Source organism: Psammomys obesus, unplaced genomic scaffold, assembly GCF_907164565.1.
Source record: "Psammomys obesus unplaced genomic scaffold, mPsaObe1.curated_primary_1811, whole genome shotgun sequence".
Taxonomy (NCBI): domain Eukaryota; kingdom Metazoa; phylum Chordata; class Mammalia; order Rodentia; family Muridae; genus Psammomys; species Psammomys obesus.
The window spans coordinates 24,405,505-24,417,678 of record NW_026593286.1 but is presented as its reverse complement, the minus strand read 5'-3'; the positions used below and the strand labels follow the sequence as shown (position 1 = coordinate 24,417,678).

Below are 12,174 nucleotides of genomic sequence, written 5' to 3'. Positions count from 1 at the left end.
CTCCTAAAACATCTAGGAGGGAAAGGAGGAAGAAAACTTTTGAAATATTTTATTACTTGAAGATTTTTCTTAAAGATATGACACCAAAATATTCATAATAAAAATTTGAATAATTGAACTTTCCCAAAATTAAATAATAAATACAAAAACCTTTTGATTTTGTTTTATTTTTATTTTTGGGAGATACAATTTCACTATGTAGTCTTGATTGGCCTGGAACTCTGTCAGTTGACTAAGCTAGCCTCAAATTTAGAGAAATGTCTGTTTCTGCCTTCTAAATTCTAGGATTAAACAGGTGTCACCAAACCCAGCCAAAAGAATGAATATTTAAAACAGTAGTCTTTAATCACTGAGTTTTCAGTCATTCATGTTAATTTTGAATGATGTCTCCAACCACTATACAGGTTTTAATTAATTTATTCTTACTTAAATATACTTCATTAACATACAAAATAGATTACTAATGGCAAAACACACAAAAACTTATAATTTTAAAAGCACACAATAAACAATTGCATAAATTTACCTCAAGTTCTTCCTTTAGTTCAATATAATCACAGCTATTTCATAGAACTTAATGTGTATACTACGCTTTCGAGACAACTTTAGAAAGCCAGTAAGAAACTAACTACAAATAAAGCCATGTGTTTTTCACTGAGAATATAACGACTAGCCACACCACACACCTTTTTCACATCGAATGCTTATGAATCATAGCTAGAAAACTGTAATTTTTTTAAAAAATAAAATTAAAATGCACAAATTTTGGACATAAATCAATTTGCTTTTTTAAAGGCTGAAAACAGTCAAATGAATAATAAAATAACTGTTTCCCTTGGGTAGGGGTTGAGTCTTCATCTCCACTTAACAGATATTCAATCTAAAATTCAGCAATTCATTTAAAACTTCCATAGGTAAACATTTCTGATACAATCCTAAACACTAGAAAGATGCAGCGAGTATGACAGGAATTCTACCCTCACAAAGTGCACACTTAGAGGGATATGCTAGAGGGAGAAGAAAGGAAGGAGGGTGGGGGAAGAAGTTATTTTAAAAAGTAAAGAACTTTAAAAAAAAATACATTCATGTGAAAGGCAGCCATAAAGTAAGGGTGTTGATTTGAACGTATCTAGGTCACCAGTTAGTGGAACTTTTTAGGAAGGATTAGGAGGTGTGGCCTTGTTGGAGGTATGCCACTAGCGACAAGCTTTGAGGTTTCAAAAGCCCACTGTATCCCCAGTGTCTCTGTCTTGTGCTGTGGTCTGGGATGCAAACTCTCAGCTACTGCTCCACTGTCTGCCGACACGATCTCGCCATGAAGGTCACAGACTCAAATGCTCTAGAACTGAAGCTTTCTTTATAAGTTGCCTTAGTCGTGGTGTCTTATCACAGCACTATAAAAGTAACTAAGACAATGAGTATATACAATATCAAGTGATTAAAGGTTTTGTAAGTGTTTATGACAGCTAAAGAATAAAGCATGTTTCTATTGGCACCACCAGGGTAAATTGGGATGTGTGGATGAAGGTGGGCCTCTCAAGGCTTCTCTCTTGATGATATCTGTGCTAAGATATCAAACAATAACAAGCCAGTAAGAATCTAGGATGCATGCCTTCCACTCAAGAAAAGATAACATAAAGCTTTGGACAAGAATAAATTTGGTGTTCTTGTGAGGAGGAAAAAAAAAAAAAAAAAAAAAAAACAGCCACTTTGTCTAGAACATATAGACAAAAGAAAGAATAGAAAATAAGTCCAGAGTAGTAAATATACCTAAACTGAAGTAGTCATTTGAGCAAGTGAGCAAGCAAGCAAGCTTACTCACTCTGGCTGTCCTATAGAAAAACTTAGAATGCAGAGGAACCAAAGAGGCAGTTAGTGAGTCATTGCAAGCCAAAATGGTTGCTTTGGGCTAGTGAGATATTTATTAATAAGAATGAGGAAAATTCAATTTAAATATGTTTCAAGGTGGAGTCAACAAAACTTTTATGATCAATATTTTGCATTGCTTAAAAGGAAAAACAAAAAGAAAAGGAAACAAAAATGACCCTTGGTCTTCTAGCTTCAGCAAACGCATTGTCAGTGGTAATATTTTTGAAGCAAGACAGACGTGGGAACCAGTTTGTTTTTTCTTTCCTTCTTTCTCAAGTACTCTTTGGGGCACACTAGCCATCAGCCACCCAAATGGAGTCAGCCAAACAAGTCTAGAGTTCAAGTGAGAGGTCATAATTAGAGACAGTACTTGGAGAAGTCATGGCATATAAATAGTATTTAAAGCCAAGGAACAGGAGTTTACCTAGGGAGAGGATAAAAACAAGGGAAAGGAGCCAGGACCAAGACTAGGGAGGTTAGTAATAGCTATGTGAAAGGGAGCAAGCTACGAGAGAGGAAAGGCGCTCAAAGGAGAATGAAGTGTCATCAATAAGAAACAACAAAAATTAGGAGTACAGTCAAGACAACTAAGTTTTAAAACGGGTATATCACTATGTCAAACGAAAACAGGAAACATTACAAGGGATATTACTGTCTAAGAAATCTGTTGAAAAGTCTCTGGGTTTTGTTTTGGTTGAGTGTAGTTAACTATAAAAATACACCGGTCTGTTCTAGCCTTCCACCTTACAGAAGGGAAACTACCAAAGACCAATCCTTTCTTCCCATCCTTTCAAATCTCCAAGGCACAGAATCACTAAAACACAGACCTAACCACCAGACTATTCGGTATCATTGTATTAAATGTCTGACATCTTAGTAAACATTTTATTAGAGTTCATTTTATACAGTACCTCATATCCAACTTTCAGTTTAAAAGCTTATGAGGCACTCTAAGAGGAAAAATAATATAGTTGTAAAATATGGGACTACCAGATAAGGAATTTAAAACAACCATAATTAATAACCAGCAGACTGCTAATCGGGAGCAGGGATGGGGGACAACACACAACAGACAGGTAAGTAATACAAGTAAATTAATGCAAGTCCCAACAAAGAACCAAAAAGAAACCGTACAAATCAAAAACAGTATTAGAGCGTAAGAGATAGCTCAGCAGGGAAAGGTGCTTGCCGCAAAGCCTGAAGGCCTGAGTTCAATACCCCAGGACCCCCTGGTGAAATGAGAGCACTAACGCCTGCAAATTGTCCTCTTGCCTCCACCTGCTTCTCAGAGCTCGCATGCTAGTGCATGCTGCACACAAGCACCCACAACATACAAGTACGTAAACAAAACAAAGCTGCCTTCAATGGACTAATTAGTACCTGTGACGTGGCTGAACAAAGCTCTGAATATAAAAGATATGTCAAGAGAAAGTTCCAACTTGAAAAAGCAGACTGAAGAAAAAAAAATAAAAAGCAAAGAAACCAGCAGAACAAAAATCCCATTGTGTAACACTGTGGGATACCTACAGAAAGACAAAATATATACAGTGGGAATAATAAGAGAAAAGAAACTAAGAAGTAATAAATCTGACTAATAATCTCCACAATTTATATCAGACACCAAACCACACATTCAGGAATCTCAGGGAAAGCCAAACAGAATAAATGTCAAATCAATTCATATAATTTGTGTCCCTTAATAAATTAAACACTATGTAGAAGTATTATGTGAAATTGTTATCTACTACATAATAGAATGTTCACAACAAATAATGTATTTAAAACATGTACTAAAATGTCTTATCACACTTGCATGTGATTGTGGTACAGGCTATAAACTCGGTCTCACTTGTACTAGGAAAGTTCTCCACAACTTAGCTATACTACCAGCCCTTGATTTTTCGAGACCGGTTCTTGCAGGGAGCACTGAATGGACTCAAATTTGTAGTCCTTCTGTATCAACCTGCTTCCCCTCACCCCACCCCAATTTTTTTAAGACAGGGTTTCTCTGTGTAGCCCTGGCTTTCCTGAAAATCGGTCCATAGACCAGGCTGACCTGGAACTCACAATGATCTTTCCTGCCTTTGCCTCCTGAGTGCTGGGATTAAGGGTGTGAACCGCTACTACCCAATTTTTTTATTTAATAAAAATTTATTAACGAGATTGGTTATATATAACCTGTGTAGCAAAAGTTCAAAACTTCAGAGTTTCTTCGGAGTTACAGTCTTAATGTAACAAGAGCCTCAATGCTCAAGCTTGTGTGGCAAAGGATTACTGTACTAAATAGTGCAACATATGACATTATTCATTAAATACCAGGAATCAACCATTCACTACAAAATTTTGGTCCACAAATTTATCTTAACCAAATATATGTATATTTTAGGGCACTAAAGTAGTCCAACAATTTTCTAAAAAGCATGCTGATCAGTCTGTAACTACACACATAACAGGGCTTGAAGACTTAGTCCTAGGTAAATCTAAAACTGTCTTTCTAACTACAAAAACATGGTGTTCTATGATTCCAGACGCCACCACCACTGGTAAAGGTTATTTATTTTGAGTACACCCTAGATACTCAAGAATAATGAAGCACTTTCTTAAAAAGTTTAGTGTAAAGACATCAAAGGGGAAAAATTGTTTTGGAAAAATAAACTTTTTCTTGTCAAAGACACACAGCAAAATATCAAGCTAATAGGATTTTTTAGTGAATACTACGAGCTTAAAAACCATCTGTAGTCTTCAAAAGAGCACAGTTACATGGCCCTGGTTCTCTGTAGGGCAAGAGTTCTTGATTAACCAAAAAACAATTATATTTCATTTTCATGACGAATCTTTCAGTTTACACTTTGGCTTACACTTATAAAATTCATTAGTATCTTGGCAGATAGAAATTTTATGGTTTTATTAGTAGCATTAAGAAAGTTTATCAGAAAACCATTATAAATAATCTGTCAAGTAAATAACCTTTCAACAAACAACCCAGATCCAAACATATACTATTCTTACAAGACACAGAAAGTCGCAAGAGACTTTCCATAGGATGAGAAAAACTTAGAACATAGTCACTTTTTTCCTTCTTTTAGTGTATTCTAATTTCATTATTATAAAACCAAATTAATCCATCAAGAACAATGAACTGTATTATACTGTTAAATCTGTATCACAAATTCTAAAATTTAAGTCTAAAATTTAATCCAAAGGGCATTCACTGAGAATTAAGAGTTCACTTATTCTGAAATTGTACCATTACAAATGGAAGGTTTTGCCTTGTCCCCAGGATGTTTTTATTAGCTGTTTAAATTGTACTTTTAAGATCTATAGCACATTCATTCATATTTATGAGTCTAGCATTAACTAAATGTAATCTATTCCTCTAGAGATCATGAAACACAGCAAAAGCAGTTACCTTTCAAAACCTGCATTTACATAGTGGGATAACTGCCAAGACCATTACTATTGAGTTGGTTTAGATACTTAGTAATCAGATCTTTACAAGTTAATAAATAACTTACATATTTCAAATGATTTTTGACATTTCCTGAAGAAAATTAATAAATATGATCTAGTCTTGCTACCTTCATACTTGAATTTGATAATTTAGGTAATCAGTGTTCCTCCTGAAAAATGAATTTTAAAATCTGATTTCCTACTCCTTATGTTACTTCAGATTTTTGTTATGTTCAATATTCTAGAATGCAGACAAACATTCCATATTATATTTGAAAAATAGCCTCTCCAGTTTTACTCCTGAACACTAAGCTTACTTTTAATTGTAATTTTGATAAACCCCATTTTCTTAAGCATATAGTAAAGGACACACATTCACCTATAAAAATAAAAAACTACCAATAGCATTTGAAAGCCAAGTCTTATTTTCACATACATGACTTAAATATTTTATGAAGCTAGCCCACATGACGCTAATACAGAAAAGTAGGTAACGAAATGTGGGATACTCTCTTTTTGTCTTTACATGTTTAGTTGGGGGCACGGAGTTGCTAGGGTGGAGGTCAGAAGACAATTAGTAGAAGTGGGTGGTTCTTTCCTTCCACTATGTGGGTTTCAGGGATCCAGCTCAGATCACCAGTGGCAAACACCTGTACCAAATGAGCCATCTCACTGGCCCACGTTGGGCTTTGAAACATTACTAAAAATATGAGAAAATTCAAAAATTTTAATTTGTTCTTATAAAGGCAAAATACATTAAAAAAATATAAAACACTAAAGAGAATGAGCTCATCTTGGTTGAATCTGTATCCCACGGACGTAGGAACTAGATGCTGCAGAGCTGGCTCAGAAGTTAAGAGCACACACTGCCAGTGCAGAGGACCTGAATTCAACCCAAGGCCACCTGTAGATCCATGTCCAAGAGACCCACCACCCTCTTCTGGCCTCCCCAGGCACTGCACTCACATACACAAACCCACACCCGCACCGGCAATCAGACATACACATTATTTTTTAAAATATTTTAACGTATCAAAAAAAAAAACAAAACAAAACAAAACAAAACAAAACAGAAATTAATATAGCCTATTTCCAGATTTCTTTATGCATTCTTTTAGGAGAAGCCTCAGTTCGTACTGAAACGCTGCAGTAATTGGCATGAGCTGAATATGGCTAGCTCAGCAACTTTGTAGTCTGTGTTTATAAGCAAGAGCTTCTTCCACTTTGAAAACTATGCCTAAAAAGGAATTCTCTTTGAAGACTAAAGGAATTTAATTAGAGATAAAGCCACTTGGGTGGCCACATAACAGATCAAACAGCTCATACTTGGAGAATTGTTACTGTTCCACTGTAAGTGTGTGACTCATAAGAATACAAATGAAGTTTTTCCTGTGTATATAAATTTGGATGCAGAAATTTACACTTCAAAGTGCATTACCACACGTTTTCCTAGTCTAGTCATTTTGGCAATTTAATGCCACCCAGCTCAACACTGATTAATGACTTACTACCATGACAACTTGGGGTTGTGTGGGTTTTTTGTTTTGTTTTTTTAAACTACTAAAAACATACTTAACAATTATGGGTATTATACAGCTGAAAAATAACCTGAAACATTGGAAAGTTCATGAACGATTTAAAAATTTAACAACTTTTCAATGTTATAAATAGCTGAATTTTTGCATCAATATAGAAATAAGTGTTTTTTTTTAAATACATAACTAACATTTAGTGTTAAAAGTTTCCATTGTGGCTAAGGAACATGAAAATCCCAACATGAAAGAGAAAAAAAAAAAAAAAGCTAACTACAGTGTGACTTCCAGGCTGACTCAGGTTTCATAGTGACAGCTTGTCTTTAAAAGAAAAGAAAATTTCCACTTTAACCTTCAATTTTCATTACACACTATCAACTGGCAAATATAATATCATTTTTACTAGCATGTTTTTGTTTTTATCTTTCTTGACTACAAAAGAAACAAAATTCTGTGAAATGTCCATTTAGTACATTTAAGAGAAAGCGGGGGGAGTGGGGGTTAGAAAATTATGTAACTTCTTTCTCTAAATATAACATACTGAACAAAAATATGAAAGATTATATGAGTTATTTTGTATGATTTTTCTATTACAGTACTCTAATGAAGTAAAGACTTTAAGAACAGATGAAAGACATAACACACATCAGTCATAAACTGGTTGCTAATTTCCCAGTCATTTGCACAAAGTAGCCTCATTTTTTGCTGTAACAATCTGATAAACTCCAACCTTAAATACAATTCTAGACCTAAAGGAAGCAGCTTTCCTCTTCTTCAACTGACACCTAATAAAATAACGACAGACTTAAAGGGAAATGAACAAGAAATATCCAAAACCATGAAAGACATCATGAAAACTGTAAGAATGGCCTACGGTTCATAAGGTTTACATGATAGTCTAAAGGGTGGTAAAAGGTGCCATAGGCAGTAACAAGGGGGCTGCCAACAACAACTGGAAATAAAGCAAAGAACATTAGACACTATCCATCTTATTTCTCTAACACAGAGCCTGTGAGAGAAATTAGAATGATCAGAATGAAAATTTCACATTAGCTCCTTGGAAAAGTAAACTGTGAAACTGTGTAAGTAATGATATAAGCAGAAAAAAAGAGAAGATTTTGGCTACTCTATGCTTAAGACAATGGGAAGTTACCAGGACATTTAACAGAAAACTAATAAGCTCAGTGAGACCTAGCCCTGAGGAATAAGTACTCAGTCAGTTACTGTATTATCAACTATGTATTCTTAAGACAAAAAAGGGAAAGACAATTTCTTGACTTCTCACAGGTTTAAAAAAAAAAAACATTAGCAGCCAACTGGCTAGTCTTCATTTTGCATTCACTATTTGATACACTGCATGTAAACATGAAACAGCTTTCTCTCCAGGCCCTAACAGTAAGTTAGGAAACCCAATAGATGCCACATACTTGTCTGTGGAAGGTGGGGGAATGGGAACAGAATGCAAATTACAACAAGGCTTTCCACATAAAGTCAACACTGAGTGATGAACAAAGATATGACAAGAGACAGTCATACCTCTATGAGTAAATTAATACCACACTCTCAAAGTTGGGAAGGTCATGAAAGGATATATATATATATACCTACATATACATATATATATATATATATACATATACACACACATACATATATATATATACATATATATAAAACACAACTTGGACCCAGTAACTCCTCTCCTACATATCTAAAGGGGAAGGAGGATTATATTATTTTTAAAGACTTCTGTAATAAAACTTACACAAAACATTAGAAAAATCCCAAACATCTGCCAATAGGAAAAACTTAAAATATACTCTTATATGTAATGTTAAACAGCTATTAAAATTATTTTTCAAGGTATATTTGTTTCTGCTTTAAAATTAACTGAAAAATGTATGATCCTTAGTTTAAGGAAAATGACACATAGCTGATTGAAAAAAAAAAAAAAACAGAAATACAGTTTCCCAGGCAATTTAATAATTTGTGAAAAAACTTAGCAGCTGTTATTTGAAAAGACACCTATTACCAAGATCTTGTCTGTGACAGTACTGGCCAAGATTAAATAAGAGTTTCATATTTAAGAAAATTATCCTATAAAGGCTGCAAGAGGGAAATACTGATAATCTCTGCGGATCGATACCATGAAGCAGCGAGAGCCGACCTTGACATTAATCTTTCAAACGGTGAAAAGTTAACAGCAAAAGTTAGAGGAGGCGGCACACGCTCCTCGAGTCAGCTCTACAGGGACCTGGACTACACAGCGAGTTCCGAAGCCAGCTGGGTTACACGCCCAGAAACAAAAAAGTGCAACAGATCTGGCGAAAAGCAAAGGTTGTTTCACGGCCTAAAATGAGCTGGCTCTGTCTTTTGGGGGGGGGGGGGGGGCCTGACGTCCTGCTACACCACCGCCTTACGCGGAGACTTACGGTCGCTAACTCGGGGCACGTGATCCTCGTTACACTCTTTTGGGGCAGGGACCACGTTACGAAACAGCTTACTGGAGGAAACAGACGTGTCGGCGAGGCCGCGACTGGCCAAGGAGACGGCCGGCTCTCGGGAAACCGCGGGAATCAACCACCGCCGGCACCGAGCCGCTTCAGCAATCCGCGCCCCGCACCTGCGCGCCCTCCCGCTCCGCCGTCGCAGTATTTTTAGAGCGGCTTCTCCCGCCCCCAAGCCCTGCCCGTTCTGCTGGCCGCGCTCAGGCGCGGTTCGGGGGGGGGGGGGGAGTTAACGTGGCTGACGAGCCCGTCCCGTCGAGTCGGGACTCAAGGGCCTTCCCGGGGACCCGAAGGTAAACCAGTCAGAGCTGGGGGGGGGGGGGGGGGCCCCGGCCCGGGGGGGCCCCCCCCCCCCCCCCCCCCCCCCCCGGTTGCGGGGCCCCCCCCCCCCCCCCCCCCCCCCCCCAGGGAGCAACACGTCCACGTCGCCGCCGTCCCCGACGGCTCCCCGAAACCCCCGCCGCAAACGCGCGGCTGCTCCCCAGACCCGAGGGGGAGGAAGACGCGTTCTGCCTTCTGCGCACGCGCCGGCCAAAACAAAAGGGAGGCCTGCCAAGCCCCGCCCCGCCGTCACGTGACCGGCGTCCCGGCCCGCCCCCGGCCCCGCCCTCCCCTCCCCGCCGCGTCCGCCAAGGCTGTTAGGTTTAGCCGTTTAAATTTGGCTGCGGTCCGACCCCTGCCCCGAAGCACGGTCCTGTGCCGGGGGCCCGGAGTCCAACGGCCGGGAGGAGTCGGGGTGCAAGGGGACCGCCCGGCGGACGCCGAGCCCGCGAGTCCACCCGGCGGTCTTCTCCGCTCCGCCCGCCCCGCGCCGCCGCCGCCGCCGCCGTCCCCCGCCGAGGAGACCCACCCCCCTCTGCCCGCCGCTGCGACGCCGGCCACTCGCCTGCTGGGGCGCCCTGGCTGCCCTCCGCCGCCGCACCTTGGGCCCGGCCGGGGTGGGGGCCGCCGCAGGCGGTCTCTAGCTGTCCGCCCGCCTCCCCCCACCCGGGGCGCCGCCGCCTCGTCTCCAGAGCGCGCCCCGCTCCCGCCCCGGCTGACGCCGCCGCCGCCGCGGTTTAACAGTCCGCCCGCTGCCCGCCGCTCCGGGCGCTCGGGGGACGGAACCCTGGCCGCGGACGGGGGCGGAGCGGGGGAGGGCGGGGCCCGGCGCTGGCCAATGGCAGCGGGGGAGGGTCGCGCCATGCAAATGAGACGGGCGGCGGGGAAACCCCGGCGGGGGCGGGGCCTGCGGAAGCCGCTGGGAGCGTTCTGAAGGCGGCCCGAGCGCGACGGCCGAACCCTGCCGGCCCCGGGTGCGTTCCGCCCCGTTTGCCGCTCCGCGCTCCCTCCACCCCGGCGCCGGCCGCCCTGCCGGGCTCCCTCCCGCCTCCGCGCTGCGGTTGCTCGAGGTCTGCGACCGGAAGATACCTCGGGGCTGCGTGTCCCTCGCTGCTCTCCGGCGCGCCTTGGCGTCGGGACCGTCCCGCTGCTGCCGAGGCACTGGGACCCTCGGAGCGTTTGCTCGTGTCGGTCCCGGCGGCTCAGATCCCGGGTGATACCCCGACGGACCTTGGAAAGGGTGCCAGACCCGCCTTGCATGCGTTGGAGTTGGTTTGTGATTGAGGAGCGCTGCAGCTAACTCCCTGCCGGAGCGCAGACCGGCGGGATTTTATATGGAAACGGTTGACTAGAGACGGAAAACAGCTCTGAGGGGCTTGCACCTGGCCCAGCTCGCAGCTGCACCGCCTTTAGCCGCACCCGGGCATTTCCCCAGGCTTGAACTTGATGCTTAAGGGGAAAAAAAAAAAAAAAAAAAAAAACACCAACCGATAACCTAAATATAGCCCCTTAGATAATAGATTAGACGCTTTGCTAAGCAGATCTTCACCGGAATGCTTCAGGAAGTAGAAGGCGCTAGAATTTTACATTATCGTTCCTACCTTATTCATTTGGAAGGGATTACACGGTCGGGCCTTGGCAGAAGTGTGAAGAATTGAAGTCATAAGGAAGCAATACTTAGACATTACCGGAATTGAAAAACCAACTGCTCCTTGTCTTTCTACTACATCAGTACATAGCTGAAATTTTTTTTATGATAAACTGCCTTCAGTGGGGAGAATAGTTATAAAAATTACTCAGAACAATAACTGCTCGACATGGGTCAAGGGTGACATTTCAGAAAACAGATTTGCCTCCATTGGATTATAAATCATGGGCTAACGGTGTGCTGTAGGAGAAATTAAATAGCTGCTGGGTATTTGTCATATGTAAAGGGCTGTCATAGCTCCTGAGTACAGAAACAGAATGAGTAAAATACTTAAATGAAGAATGTGGTAGGGTCTGGATTGATGGCTCACGCCTTTAATCCCAGCCTGGACTACATGGTGAGTTCCAGGACAGCCATAGCTACCTACTGAGACTCTGTTTAAAAACAAAAACAAAATCGCTTGGTGGAAGTAGGAGCAGTTTGAGCAGCCAGAGGTGTTAGAGCAGTTGTAAGAACCCAGATTCAAGTGGGCATTCTTTTAAAGGCTGCATGCAGGACAGGAGGGCATCAGTAACTCAGGAAATAGTATGCTGAAGTGGAGATCATATGCATCAGACTATTGGAGTAGAAAACAACCCCTCAACTACACTGTTCAATCATGAATGACAAGAAAGAGCACTTGCCCAGCATGGGGGAGGGAGGCCCTGGGTTCAGTCCCAAATACTAATGAGTGACAAGGAATGCAAATCTAAAGCTGAGGTAATGGCAGAGCCATAGTATTACTTGAGTTGTAGTTTGCTCCGATGAAGTTTGTCACCAAAGCAAAAAATCCTTGTAAAAGTCAAGC

At 41.5% G+C, this 12,174-nt stretch overlaps 1 protein-coding gene across 8 annotated transcripts in view; it reads right to left on the bottom strand.

Moving 5' to 3' along the window:
• Kansl1l (KAT8 regulatory NSL complex subunit 1 like) overlaps positions 1 to 10,403 on the bottom strand; it is an 81,860-nt gene extending 71,457 nt beyond the window's left edge. For 5 of the 8 annotated variants that reach the window (XM_055616759.1, XM_055616760.1, XM_055616753.1 and 2 more), the window contains exon 1: positions 10,245 to 10,403. The gene's annotated coding sequence lies outside the window, so the exon portion shown is untranslated. The other 3 variants (XM_055616754.1, XM_055616757.1, XM_055616755.1) reach the window with 3 other exon arrangements.
• Between the last annotated feature and the right edge of the window lie 1,771 nt (positions 10,404 to 12,174).